Below are 13,043 nucleotides of genomic sequence, written 5' to 3' on the forward strand. Positions count from 1 at the left end.
CACGTGATTCCATTATGTCTGCCTGCGCGCGATTTGTTATTGTAATTACTGGAATCTGCATATCAAGCGACGAAAGTCTATGGCCGTGCTTGTGCTTTGTATCGTGACACGCGGATCTATCGTGCACCGTAATAGTTGACGCGCGATATAATCAAACGGTGTTGCACGAAATCGATCTTTGGGCGTCGATGGAAAAGGGAAGAGAGAGAGAGAGAGAGAGAGAGAGAGAGAAAATTAATCGTTTCTTATCCCGCATGAATAAGAAATATATCCAGTTTTTGAAGAATCTGATATTGTTTCGCGCTATAAATTTTTTTTTCTTTTCGTCTTTTGTTTAATTTTTTTTTTTTTTTTTCCTCTCCAAAAGAAATAAGTTTTAGGTTTCGAAACGATCAGAATTTAGAATTCACAATGAAATCTGTATATACAGGAATATAGGAAGATGGGAAGTGTAGTAATGACGAGAGTATTATTTCTGTATTATTTAGAATTTGGGAAGAATATTATTGGAAGAAGCTTGTGCAAAGATTAACCTCTCAAGTAGTCTCTCTAACTCTCGCGAGATTATCTAAAAAGTGTACTTTAATGCAATGATAAGAAAATCTTGATTCGTGATTAGATATCGAATCGTAAATTTATCTCCTCGTCGAGAGTCATCAAATTTGAAAAGTTTCAAGGGAACGATTTTCTTTCCTATTAAAAAAAAAAATAAAAATAAAAAAAGAAAAATTCCTTGGTCACTCCGAATATATTTAACTCGTACGAATTTCACTTGATGCTGAAGGAAAAGTTTCCAAATTAAATTCTAAAATTGTGGCACGATATTTCGAGGCAGAAGAAGAAGAAGAAGAAGAAGAAGAAGAAGAAGAAAACCAACGAGACGAGACGATACGATGTTTCCCCCGTCACTTCTTATTTACCGATTCTGGTGACCGTCCAAGAAAACGATACGACTTTTTATTGACCAATCGAGCGAAGGAACAAACGATCCTTTTCCTCCTCCTTCCCTCCCCCTTCCTTTGGCACAATGAGCGCATCACTACCGGACAAATCGGGATTTTCGATGGGTAACCGTGCACGCCCACGCCAAAACACCACCATCCACCCGGTCTAAAAGTAACCGGACCGATATCCCAGTCTAAATATGGATTTGCTTGTACGTTGGCCTTTGTTGAAAACGCGAACGTTTCGAAGCCTGTCCGCTTCTGCGTTTCTCCGTTTCGATCTCCTCACTCACAATTCACTCTGAATTCTTATCTCGAGGAGAAGCCTCCGTGGATCCTCCGTAACGAGAATTTTCGATCGATAAAACGATTTTCAATTTTAATTCAATCTTCTGGTAAAACGAAAGAGAGAGGAGTTAATGTTAAAGGATGTTGTCCTTTATTTCTAAGGGATGGGGATAGAAACAGAGTTGTAGACAAGATACAAGGGATCATCGAAACGTTCGACGAGAATGATCCAATCGTTTCAAGAAAAGTTTTTGTACATCGTCGAGAGGGGAGGGAAAAAAGGAATTGGGTCAAAAAGTTGGAGGCCCAGTTTCGTGAGGAAGAAGAAGACGCGGTTTCTGCCAATTCGACGAGACTTGGCATCGTCATCCCTTCCTCCCATCCCTTCGCGGGACGGCTGGGATCGTTGATTGGCTCCGTCCAGAATCCAGAAGATTTCTTTCCAAGCCTGGGGAAAAATTCGAAAAATTGGAGCGGTTTGATCCATTTTTGTAGAGAGGAGGCACGATTTTTTAAAAGTCATCCGTAAAGAGGTCGTTGACTCGAGACGATTCGAGTAGAAAGTGTGAATTTATGGCGGACGTTGGAATTTCGTAAAAAGGAAATGATGACTTTTGAAATGACTCTCGAATCGGTAAACGCGTAGCTTTATTGCTTGGGAATCTTATTCGATGAATTATTAATTATTTTTACTTTTAAAATTACGCGCGTAATTAATGTCGATAATTCATCTTTGGATAATAGGAGAATTATATTGAAAATTGAATTTCCTAAAGATAATTAAAAAAATAGAGAAGAAAACGAAACCTACGTTGAAGGAAAGACTCGAAAATGGATTTTCGCGAAAAAAAGTTTTTCGTGGAAAAGTCGTCTCTAAAACGCAACCGACCCCGACACGACGACGTGTCCTATCCGCCAACTCTCCAAGGACTTTCGTAATGGAGTTGTATCAATAATATAGGGGCGTAATAAGTTGGGAAGCAGGGGCTGCCACACCCTATTAACCGCACCGCTTCTAACCGCAATTACAGTACGCCTTCGTACACTCGTGGCTTGACACGATATTACTAGGCACTGATAATAAACTTACACGGATAGTCGATGCACCTAGTTCGCCTCTTCCTGCCGGATCAACGAAACAACCGTCTCTCGACGTCCTTTGTTCAACAACCGTTCTTGTTTCTCCCTCCCCCCGAGAGAAAAATCGTGGATAACTTATAATAAAGTTAGTAGAACTCGTGGAGTGATTTTTTTGTAATTTTTTTCGAAAGGAAAATTTTTTTAAAAATTGGAAAAATTCGAGAGAAGATTTTAATATGCTCGGAGGAATCGGTCTGTGTGATCGGTTGAAGGAGCAACGTGATGGAATATCGCGAAAGGGTTAATTATCGGAATGGAAGAGATCCAAGAGATATTCTCAAGATGATATACTCTCGTCTGAGAATAGAAATATTTGTTTTATCGATTAGAAATATCGGCGATCGTTTATTAGCGTAATTCGATTTTCTAGAATTCGTTGACAATTTTCGTGGAATCGGCGATCGATCGGGATACGATCGAGTTCGTAATGATGATTTTATTTGTTGATCAGCCAGAGAAAGAAAGATTATTAATTGTTTCATATGAGAATTGTGATTTTTTTCGATTTCGAAATTATTCGTTGCGGTTGATCCTTAAATCGTCGAACGTCGTTAACGATTCTGTGATAATTTTCTGGGATCGAAAAGCATCGAAAACCGTTTGCGTCACGAATTACTTTAATCATTATTTATTATTTTGGAGGATGCGATATCGAAATTTTGCGAAATCACCGCCTCGTCATTTCACGATTGGTGTAAACGTGTAAAAAAAAAAAAAAAAAAAGAAAAAAAAAGTAGTCGATAAATCCGATCCCCCGTGATACACAGATGATAAAAATTGATTGAAACGCATTCTGTAACATTCTGTTGGTCCGGGTATTTTTATTATTTCGTGTAGTTGCCGCTATTTCAATCCACGATGGTGTTCCGTTTGGAATGTAACAACTGTTTATCGACGGTTGATGCAACGCTATGTTGAATTTGAATAACACCGTGTGAATAACGAATACACGCGTGAATTTTGTTGTTCTCTTCCTTACGTATTGGAAATTTATTTTGTTAAACGTTGCCCCGCCAACTGAATATCTTGTTGATGACCGTTATTTCTCCGGGAAAATTCCACTTATTATATCGTTTTATGGGTCAGATATTTGTTTCTAAATATTTCTTATAACACTCAAGTTTTCGTTACATGTGCTGAGAAATAAAATCGTTCGTAAAATTAACTCATTACATATTTATCTTAATTTCAAGTTTCTAAAAATTTTCAAAAAATTTAAATTTTCTCTCGCAATTATTTTCCAAAATTTAAGACATATACTTGAATTTGTATTTAAAAGATATTTATTTCTAAATATTTCTTATAACATTCGAGTTTTTGTTACATATGCTGAAAGAAATAAAATTAACTCTGTTATTACATATTCACCTTAATTTCAAGTTTCTAGAAATTTTCAAAAAATTTAAATTTCCTCTCGCAATTATTTTCCAAAATTTAAGACATATACTTGAATTTGTATTTAAAAGATCAGATATTTATTTCTTATAATATTTCTTATAACATTCGAGTTTTTGTTACATATGCTGAAAGAAATAAAATTAACTCTGTTATTACATATTTATCTTAATTTCAAGTTTTTAGAAATTTTCAAAAAATTTAAATTTCCTCTAGCAATTATTTTTCAAAATTTAAATTTCGTTCAAAATTCATACAAAAGGTATATAATAATTGAAGGAAAAAGGGAAAAATTTCACAAGAAAGATAATTTTATAATTCCTTCTCGAGTGAAACGTATCCCGATAAATAATGGTCATCTTGCACGAAAGTCTATCCAATGACGCATTGACAACAAAGCGCAAATGATGATCGAACGAGAGAACGATTTTGAACCCGATGAAAACAAATTAAACGTAAATCGATCGATTTGGTTAAAAGCGTTTTAACGGTTAATTGTAACGTAATCGCATACACCGACCGCATGCTAAATTGATATTTATACGTCTGCGACCGAATTAGAACGGCTTATAAATATCCGGGCCGCAAATAGCGTGGCATCACGACACGTGCAACCACATGAGATGCACTTCATACTCCTGCCGCTGTTTATTATTTACTGTTTACCCTTTGAAATATAACGAAGAGAATTCGTCGTTATATACGCTTTTCCAATTTAAATCCCTCTCCTCTGAAACGTGTATTGGTTGAAATTTTAGAAACTCGTTAAACGAGGGATCTGCCTGCAATTCCATCGCCTTAGAAAATCCATTAATTCCAAAATCCATTAATTGCAACAAATGAAGTACAATGATGATTGTTTCAATTCTAATTATATATATATTTTATATGAAAGAAATATTAAAAAGTTATTCTAAGTTAAATTGCAAGTGGATATCGATATCTTTTTCGAATTATTGTCACGTGATCACTGAATAAAATAATAAAAATTCGAGAAAATTGGATAGTGAGATAATCGAATAAATTTCTAATTATATATATTTTATATGGAAAAAATATTAAAAATTACTCACTGGCTTCTAAGTTATTAAGATGATATCGTCTGATATCATTTTCGAATTATTGTCACAAATTATTGGACAAAATAAAAATTCGAGAAAATTGGATATGGAATATCGAATAAATTTCTAATTATATATATTTTATATAGAAGAAATATTAAAAATTACTCAGTCATTTCTAAGTTATTAAGTTGCAAGTGAATATCATTTTCGAATTATTATTACATTGAACAAAATAAAAATTCGAGAAAATTGGATATGGAATATCGAATAAATTTCTAATTATATATATTTTATATAGAAGAAATATTAAAAATTACTCAGTCATTTCTAAGTTATTAAGTTGCGAGTGGATATCATTTTCGAATTATTGTCACGTGATCACTGAATAAAATAATAAAAATTTGAGAAAATTGGATATGGAGCATCGAATAAATTTCTAATTATATATATTTTATATAGAAGAAATATTAAAAATTACTCAGTCATTTCTAAGTTATTAAGTTGCAAATGAATATCATTTTCGAATTATTATTACGTCATCACTGTTGGATAAAATAATAAAAATTAAAAAAAATTGGATAGTGAGGTATAGAGCATCGAATAAATTTCCAATTATATATATTTTATATGGAAGAAATATTAAGAGGTTACTTAGTCGCTTCTAAGTTATTAAGTTGATATCGTCCGATAACATTTTCGAATTATTGTCACGTAATCACTGAATAAAATAATAAAAATTCGAGAAAATTGGATATCGAAAAATGGAGCATCGAATAAATTTCTAATTATATATATTTTATATGGAAAAAATATTAAAAGATTACTCAATCATTTCTAAGTTATTAAGTTGCAATTATTGTTACGTCATCACTGTCGGATAAAATAATAAAAACTCGCGACAATTCGAGACAATTCGAGAAAATTGGATAGTGAGATATCCAATATGGAGCATCGAATAAATTGTCAGGGTGGATTATGGCGATAACAAGGATAACGGAAACGCGTCTCGTCCTTGCACGAGAGGCGATCATCGGTTAAGAAGATTACGATCCCCACGTGTCACGTTCCTCGGCCGGGGAGTAGCCGATTTCCAGTCTGAATATGTATAAACGTTAGAGATGTCGAGTTTGGTGAATAAACAAGAAGAGTTACGTTAATATCGGGGAGGGAAATTGAACTGTGAACAAGTGTTTCTCCTTCTTGAAATTTGATTTCCTTTGTGCTTCGACACACCCTTTCGATACCGATTCTCCTTGGAAAAGAAAGGATTTTACTTGTATCCTGATTGAAAATATACGATATTCAGGTTAAGATTCGTAATAATTCCCCAACTTTCGTTCCTAGGGATAATCAAGTAAAACTTTCTAGAGGAGGAGGAATTGTTTGTTGCAATTTGTTTCCCCATAAGGATAGATAACCTTCCCTATAAAGACTAGAAAGTGCACAGTTAACCACTTTTAGCTTCGTTTCTATTGTGAACGATGATGATGATGGTCGATGAAACGCTTGCTTTATTCACGTCTGTGACGTCACGTATAGTTACCGTCAATATACATAATTTCGTCTAATTCAATACCATAATTGTTGCCAGTTTGAATGGCGATACGATTCACGAGAAAAAATATATATATATATATATATGTATAAATTGTTTTTTCGATACCAAATATATGCACAGAAACAACAACAACGACAGCGATTCTCAAAATCGTTCCGTCATGGCAGATAACTAGATTCATCGCATTCTCTCTGTAGTCACAGACACGCTCCTCACCGGGAACGAGTTAATGCTCCAATAATAATAGTCTACTCTCTCAGCCTCTAGAAACACTAGAACTCCAGCACTAGTTTCCACTAATTTTCTCCTAAAATTCTATTCACGTGGAAATATTTCAAAAAGATATTCTTCGTTCCAAACGTTGTTGTAAACAAATTTTAAAAGTATTTCGTGTGTACGTATATTCGCTTTAAAATTATCCCACGTATATTCGTTAACGATTTATAATAATTATTATGTCCAAAAAAAAATACGTATCTTCGAATATTATTTTCATCTCGATAATAACACCGATAACGTAACGTAAAAAGATACGAGATACGCATAATTTCATTTTCGCTTTCGAAAGAAAAAAAAAAAGGAAAGAAAGAAAGAAAGAAAAAGGAAAAAATCTCGATCGTATTTTGACGATCGAAGTACTTGCGAAGAGACGGGCATTGGGTCGAGTGATATTTAGGTCGTGTTAACAGTTTCGCCAACGAAGTGCTGGCGTCGTTAACGAAACGTGTAACGCTCAATAGACGTGGTGTATCCTCCCACGCAGGAGGGAACTCGATCACGCGCGCGCGCACACTCCTCAAGGTTACTCGCTCTGACACGCTTCTTATCTTTTCGTTCACTCGGCGTAACACGTTGCTCGAGAGATTCAACAGATTGCTCGATTTCGAACGGTTTCTTCTATTATTATCGGATTATTGTCGACAATCAAGGGAGATACAATCGGGTGGAAAATATAAATCGCGATGTTGTCTCATCGCATTGGAGGATCCGCGAAAGGGGATTTTTAGGGGGTTTCATTTTCTCGAACGAGTAAAGTTTAATAAAGTTCGACGATAAGTCTCGAAGAAAATCGATTTTCTTCTTCGATTTTAATCAATTAATTGTTTTTTAATATCGGTCGTTAAATTATCGATGTGTATAAATATCCAATCGAAGGAAGAAAAATGTGAAAACGTGTGTAATAAAGGTAAAATAAAAGAGAAGTAAAAATATAACCGGTCGAGAGAAAGAGTTAATAATAATAAATTTCACGTACATTGGCGTAAAGTTTTTTTTTTTTTTTTTTTTTTTTCTATTTTTCATTTATCATCCTTTAAAACTATTTTATCTTTACGAAATAATCTTTTCTTAACGCCGAAACGAACGAATTCAACTTTGACAATCTTTCTCATAAACTTTCGACCGAAGCAATTTTTTCTTTTTCTTTTTTTTTTTTTTTTTTTTTTTCTATTTTTCATTTATCATCCTTTAAAACTATTTTATCTTTACGAAATAATCTTTTCTTAACGCCGAAACGAACGAATTCAACTTTGACAATCTTTCTCATAAACTTTCGACCGAAGCAATTTTTTCTTTTTCTTTTTTTTTTTTTTTTTTTTTTTTTTTTTTTTTTGGAAATGATTCAATAATCTCGAATAATATATAATCGATTACACGTTACAAGTTACTGTTTTGTGCACAAACTGACAGTAAACTGTTACTTCCAGTCGAAGTGGCATAACACGGCCCTCAATTTCAGTAAACTTGCCGAGGATACAATCGTTTACCGATTTCCCAGTTTCTGAAGCTATAGAGCGAATCGTATTTTTTCTTTTCATGAGAATCGAAGAAGATACGAAAATTTTCATTGACATTGGATATTAGCGACATAGATATTTTTTCCACATTCCTTCTAAAATGTATTATAAAAAAAAGTACACAGATTGCGTCCAAATAATGATAATAATAATAATAATAATTAATTCGAAACGTCACTTCTTGTTACGCCCGATTTAAATAAAATAAAATATAAAAAAAGGCATCCAAAAGATTCCGTCCAAATAATAATAATAATAATTCTAAACCTTACATCTTGTTACGCCTGATTTAAATAAAATAAAATATAAAAAAAAGACATCCAAAAGATTCTATTCACATATTAATAATAATAATAATTAATTCTAAACTTCACATCTTATGCCCGATTTAAATAAAATAAAATATAAAAAAAAGACATCCAAAAGATTCTGTCCACATATTAATAATAATAATAATTAATAATTAATAAATAATAATAATAATAATTAATTCGAAACGTCACATCTTGTTACGCCCGATTTAAATAAAATAAAATATAAAAAAAAGGCATCCAAAATTATTACATCCAATTTAAATAAAATATATAAAAAGAAAAAATCAATCGTGAAAATTCTTCGAGGTCTAATGAAGAGTATAGAGAAAGAGAGAAAAAGAGAGAGACAGGTTTCGAAGAGTGACGCGTGGACGCACAGGGAGAAACGCGAAAATGGCGAGTGGAGGGACACAGGTTGATGAAACGGAACGGTATGAAAGGAATGAAAGTCCGCCAAGATTTACGTCCGCTTTAATAACCAACGTGGTCGTTTCGCGGGATATCGGTGTCTCGATTGTGTTTCCTTCTCGAGGTAAAGGGGAAAATCGGTGCATCCTTCGACTCTATTTTTTTTTTTTTTTTTTTTTTACTTTCTCGCGTCGAAAGTGTGTCCCTTCTTACGGTAGCGTATCGAGATTATCATTAACCGGGTATTTTTCTCGGACGAATGCGAGGAAAGCGAGCAATTTCAACAAGTTTTACGAATATGGGACGAATATATATATTGTTGTTGTTCGAAGCTTTATAAATTATATATTGTTGTCCGTGTATTGTTCGGCCCTGATTTCTGATACGAGGATATACTTTCTCGTGAAATTATTTATTATTATTATTATTATTATTTTCTTTTTAAACGGTGAAACCGTATTCAACGATTGGTCTCTTCACTTTTCTTTCATCGAGGTGAATTTGTATTTTTTTTTTTTTTTTTTTTCAAAAAAATTAATTATAATTGGTGAATTACACGCGGAGGAATAATCGGGGTAAAGTTTGTTGTTGAATTCGAGGAGGACACGCGCCTCATTATAAACGCGCGCGAGTTAATTAGAAACAGTGGAGGTAAGTTTCGAGGAAGAGGTAGGACGCGGAAAGATCGATCGAAGAAAGATTCTACGAATTCTTTGTGCGCGGCTTAAAGAATCGCTTTCGTGGAAGTTCGAAGCGACGGTTGAAACTTCCATTTCCCGTTTCCGAGAACTTATGGACCGAGTGTATCTAATATAAGGAGACCGATAATGGACTCTTAGATTTTTCTAATCCATCTACCGTTGCCCGTTTCCCGCCAACCTCTTCCGTGTATCGAAATGATTTGTGACGGTTGGAAAGTCTCGTAAGAATTGCTCGAAGAGACTTGGAGGGGGGGAACAAAAAAAAAAAAAAAAGAAAAAAGAAATTTCTTTCTTCGACGATGCGTCCAACAAATTATCCAAGAAATATAAATTAAAATATTTTTTCCTACATTAATCTTCTAATCTAATCTATCAATCATTACATTTAAGTACATAAAGTACAAAATTATATAAATTATATAAATTACATAAAGTAATTTTTAATTCGATCTGAAATTTATGACGCTATTCAAAAAAAAAAATGTCAACATTCGCAACGAGCATTTGCAATAAGTAAACCAAATCCTGCAGAGTACACAATTATAACATAGAACGAACGAAAACCAAATAATAGAAGGCAAACAAGAAGAAGAAGAAGAAGAAGGAGGAAAAGAATATTTAAAATCCTCCAACCACGAACAGCAGCGACGAATATCGACGCCGGGATCCCTCGCGTTATCCGTGCACTTTTCGCCTCGTGAAATTGGTCCCGTTGAAGGCGGCGAAACTGCTGCTGCTGCTGCTCCCCCGTCCCTCGCGTCTATTACAGGTTCGTGCGCGCGAGCCGGGGCTTTCTCGTTTTTCCCGGGCGAAAAATACGGGCGTTCCGGTTCCGCTGCGCGACGGAAATGTCTGCATTACCGCGCGCTTTCTCCGCAATTTCCTCGCGGGCCGCCATGAGCCGCTTGGGGCCACGGCCGGGAAAGGACCGTGTTACGTCCAGATTTATATCGCAACGCGCCTCGATAACAAAATATCAGGCTATCTCTATCTATTTTGAGTATTTATCGAGAATTAAATAATCGGTTAAGGGAAATCGATTTTTTTTTTTTTTTTTGATTTTTTGAGTTTGAAGGGAGTCTTAATTCGAGAATTGGCAGTTATTTTGTGAGAAATATATGAAATGAATGATTTGAAGAGTCGTTTTTACCTCTTTTTTGAGTTTTAATTCGAGAATTCGCAGTTATTTTGTAAGAAATCAAAATATAAAAATTGATATATATGTCGAATTCATTTTGATACCAAAATGGCTATCCCTTTTTTGACTTTCTATCTTAATTCGAGAATTCGTAGTAATTTTGTAAGAAATATATGAGAAATATGGTGTAAACAACATCGATTTTAAAAATCAAAGTATAAAAATTGATATATGTCGAATTCATTTTGATACCAAAATGGCTACCTCTTTTTTGAGTTTTAATTCGAGAATTGACAGCTATTTTGTGAGCTATTATATGAGATATATAGTTTTAATTTTAGAAATTAATGCAAAGTATATACGTCGAATTCATTTTGATATCAAAATGGCTACCTATTTTTTGAGTCTTAATTCTAGAATTCTCAGTTATTCGAGGAATATATGAGATAATGGTTTAAAGAGTCGATTGTAGAAATCAAAGTATAAAAATTGATATATATCTCGAATTCATTCTGATACTAAAATAGTTACCTTTTTTTTGAGTCTTAATTCGAGAATTCGCAGTTATTCGAGGAATGTATGAGACAATGGTTTAAAGAGTCGACTGTAAAAATCAAAGCAAAGTATAAAAATTGATATATACGTCTAATCATTTTGATACCAAAATGGCTACCTCTTTTTTAAGTCTTTCGAGAATTCGCAGTTATTTTGGGAGAAAGGATTCAAGTTGAAAGAGTTTGATTGAAATGGATATTGTACTTAATAAGATTATACATCGTGGAATCCGCTTCGATACCAAAATGGCTATCTTTTTGTTGAGTTTTTAGAAATTTTGAGAAAGATTGAAGGAAAGTGATTTTTTGATTCAAATTGGAGGTATCTGATTGAAATAGATATTTTACTTGAATATACACGGAAGAGTCGATTTTAGAAGTCAAAGCAAAATATAAAAATATCAGTCATTACAAGTAATTGAGCTTAGATGAAGAGCTATATCAACTTTATACTTATTCTAATTTTTAAAAATCGATGTTTTGAAAGTAAAAACGTATCAATATTTTCTTATTGTATCTTTCTCGATTCAAATCAATGCCATACATACTTCTTCACTTTGATATCAAAATGGAACGACAGAAAAAAAGATGAAACAATATTTCTACGAATTTCCACGAAATTCGAATCAAAATAAAAATTTTCCTTCAAAAACTTTCGTCAGAGTTTTTAATCGAACTACGTCGCAATAACCAAAAAAAAAAAAAAGAAACAAACAAACACCCATCAAAGAAAAAGAAAGATCAATCTTCGATTCATCATGAGAAACCATTTCCTACCTGCGAATTCAACGCGATATCTCGTTGCAGAGACGTGGATCCGTCCTAGCAAAAGAGGCAAAGACGAAGAGAGAGAGAGAAAGAGAGAAAGAGGAGTCCGTGGAAACTGGAAGGAGCGTGTATCCCCATTAGAGGGATAATACCTATTATCGATTTTGAAACGAAACGCGGGTTATCCCCCGATTTAAATCGTGACAAATGCGCTATCGTGTGCCGCACCCTGGAAAAACTTTTTCCACCCCCTTTCTCCCTCACTCCTTCCCCATGTAACTCGCGTGTTACAGAAAATCCTGGTTCCAGGATCCAGATTGCTTTCCTGTCCCTCCTCGTTCGATTCTCGTTCGTTCGGTGAATGAATTTATTTTATTTTAAATCCACGATTCATTCGCGCGCTTTGGAATCGTTTGAAAAGAGAAATTCATGAGATATGTAGGGAGACTTCCTTCGTAATATCTGGAATTATTTGTCAAATTTTATCAGAAGAACATCATTCTTCAGTGTGATCACTTCTAGCAGAGGAAAAATTCTTGATTCCAAATGTGATGTTGTTTTTTATATTATATATTTAGAAAATTTTTTTGAATTTCTTAGAATATCTAAAAAAAGAATTTCACACGAGTTAATTTAGAGTTCTTCATCTTAAAGTAACCCACAAATCCATTCATAGCAAAAGTCTGGTGAAATCATTTCGAAGCTAAGAAATTCGAAAAATTAGTTCAGCGATCGACTCGGCCAAAGATCCAAAGAGAAGTAAAAAAAAATCTCCTTCCCTCCTCCCTTCTGACGGGACAAGAAACGAATCCAACGATCGTTCTCTCTTTTTCGTGAAGAGGAGTTGGAAAGATACGCAAAATATTAGAATATAAAATACTTCGATTCGTGCCTGAAATCATTTCGAGCTAACTAAGAAATTCGAAAAATTAGTTCAGCGATCCAAAGAGAAACAAAAAAAAATTTCCTTCCCTC

At 33.9% G+C, this 13,043-nt stretch overlaps 1 protein-coding gene across 2 annotated transcripts in view; it reads left to right on the plus strand.

Annotated features, from left to right (window-relative positions):
- Positions 1-13,043, plus strand: part of LOC102680953 (neurogenic protein mastermind-like) — a 223,730-nt gene that overhangs the window by 136,375 nt on the left and 74,312 nt on the right. The gene's annotated exons all lie outside the window — the stretch shown is intronic.

The sequence above is a fragment of the Apis dorsata genome, unplaced genomic scaffold (genome assembly GCF_000469605.1).
Source record: "Apis dorsata unplaced genomic scaffold, Apis dorsata 1.3 scaffold_502, whole genome shotgun sequence".
Lineage (NCBI taxonomy): Eukaryota > Metazoa > Arthropoda > Insecta > Hymenoptera > Apidae > Apis > Apis dorsata.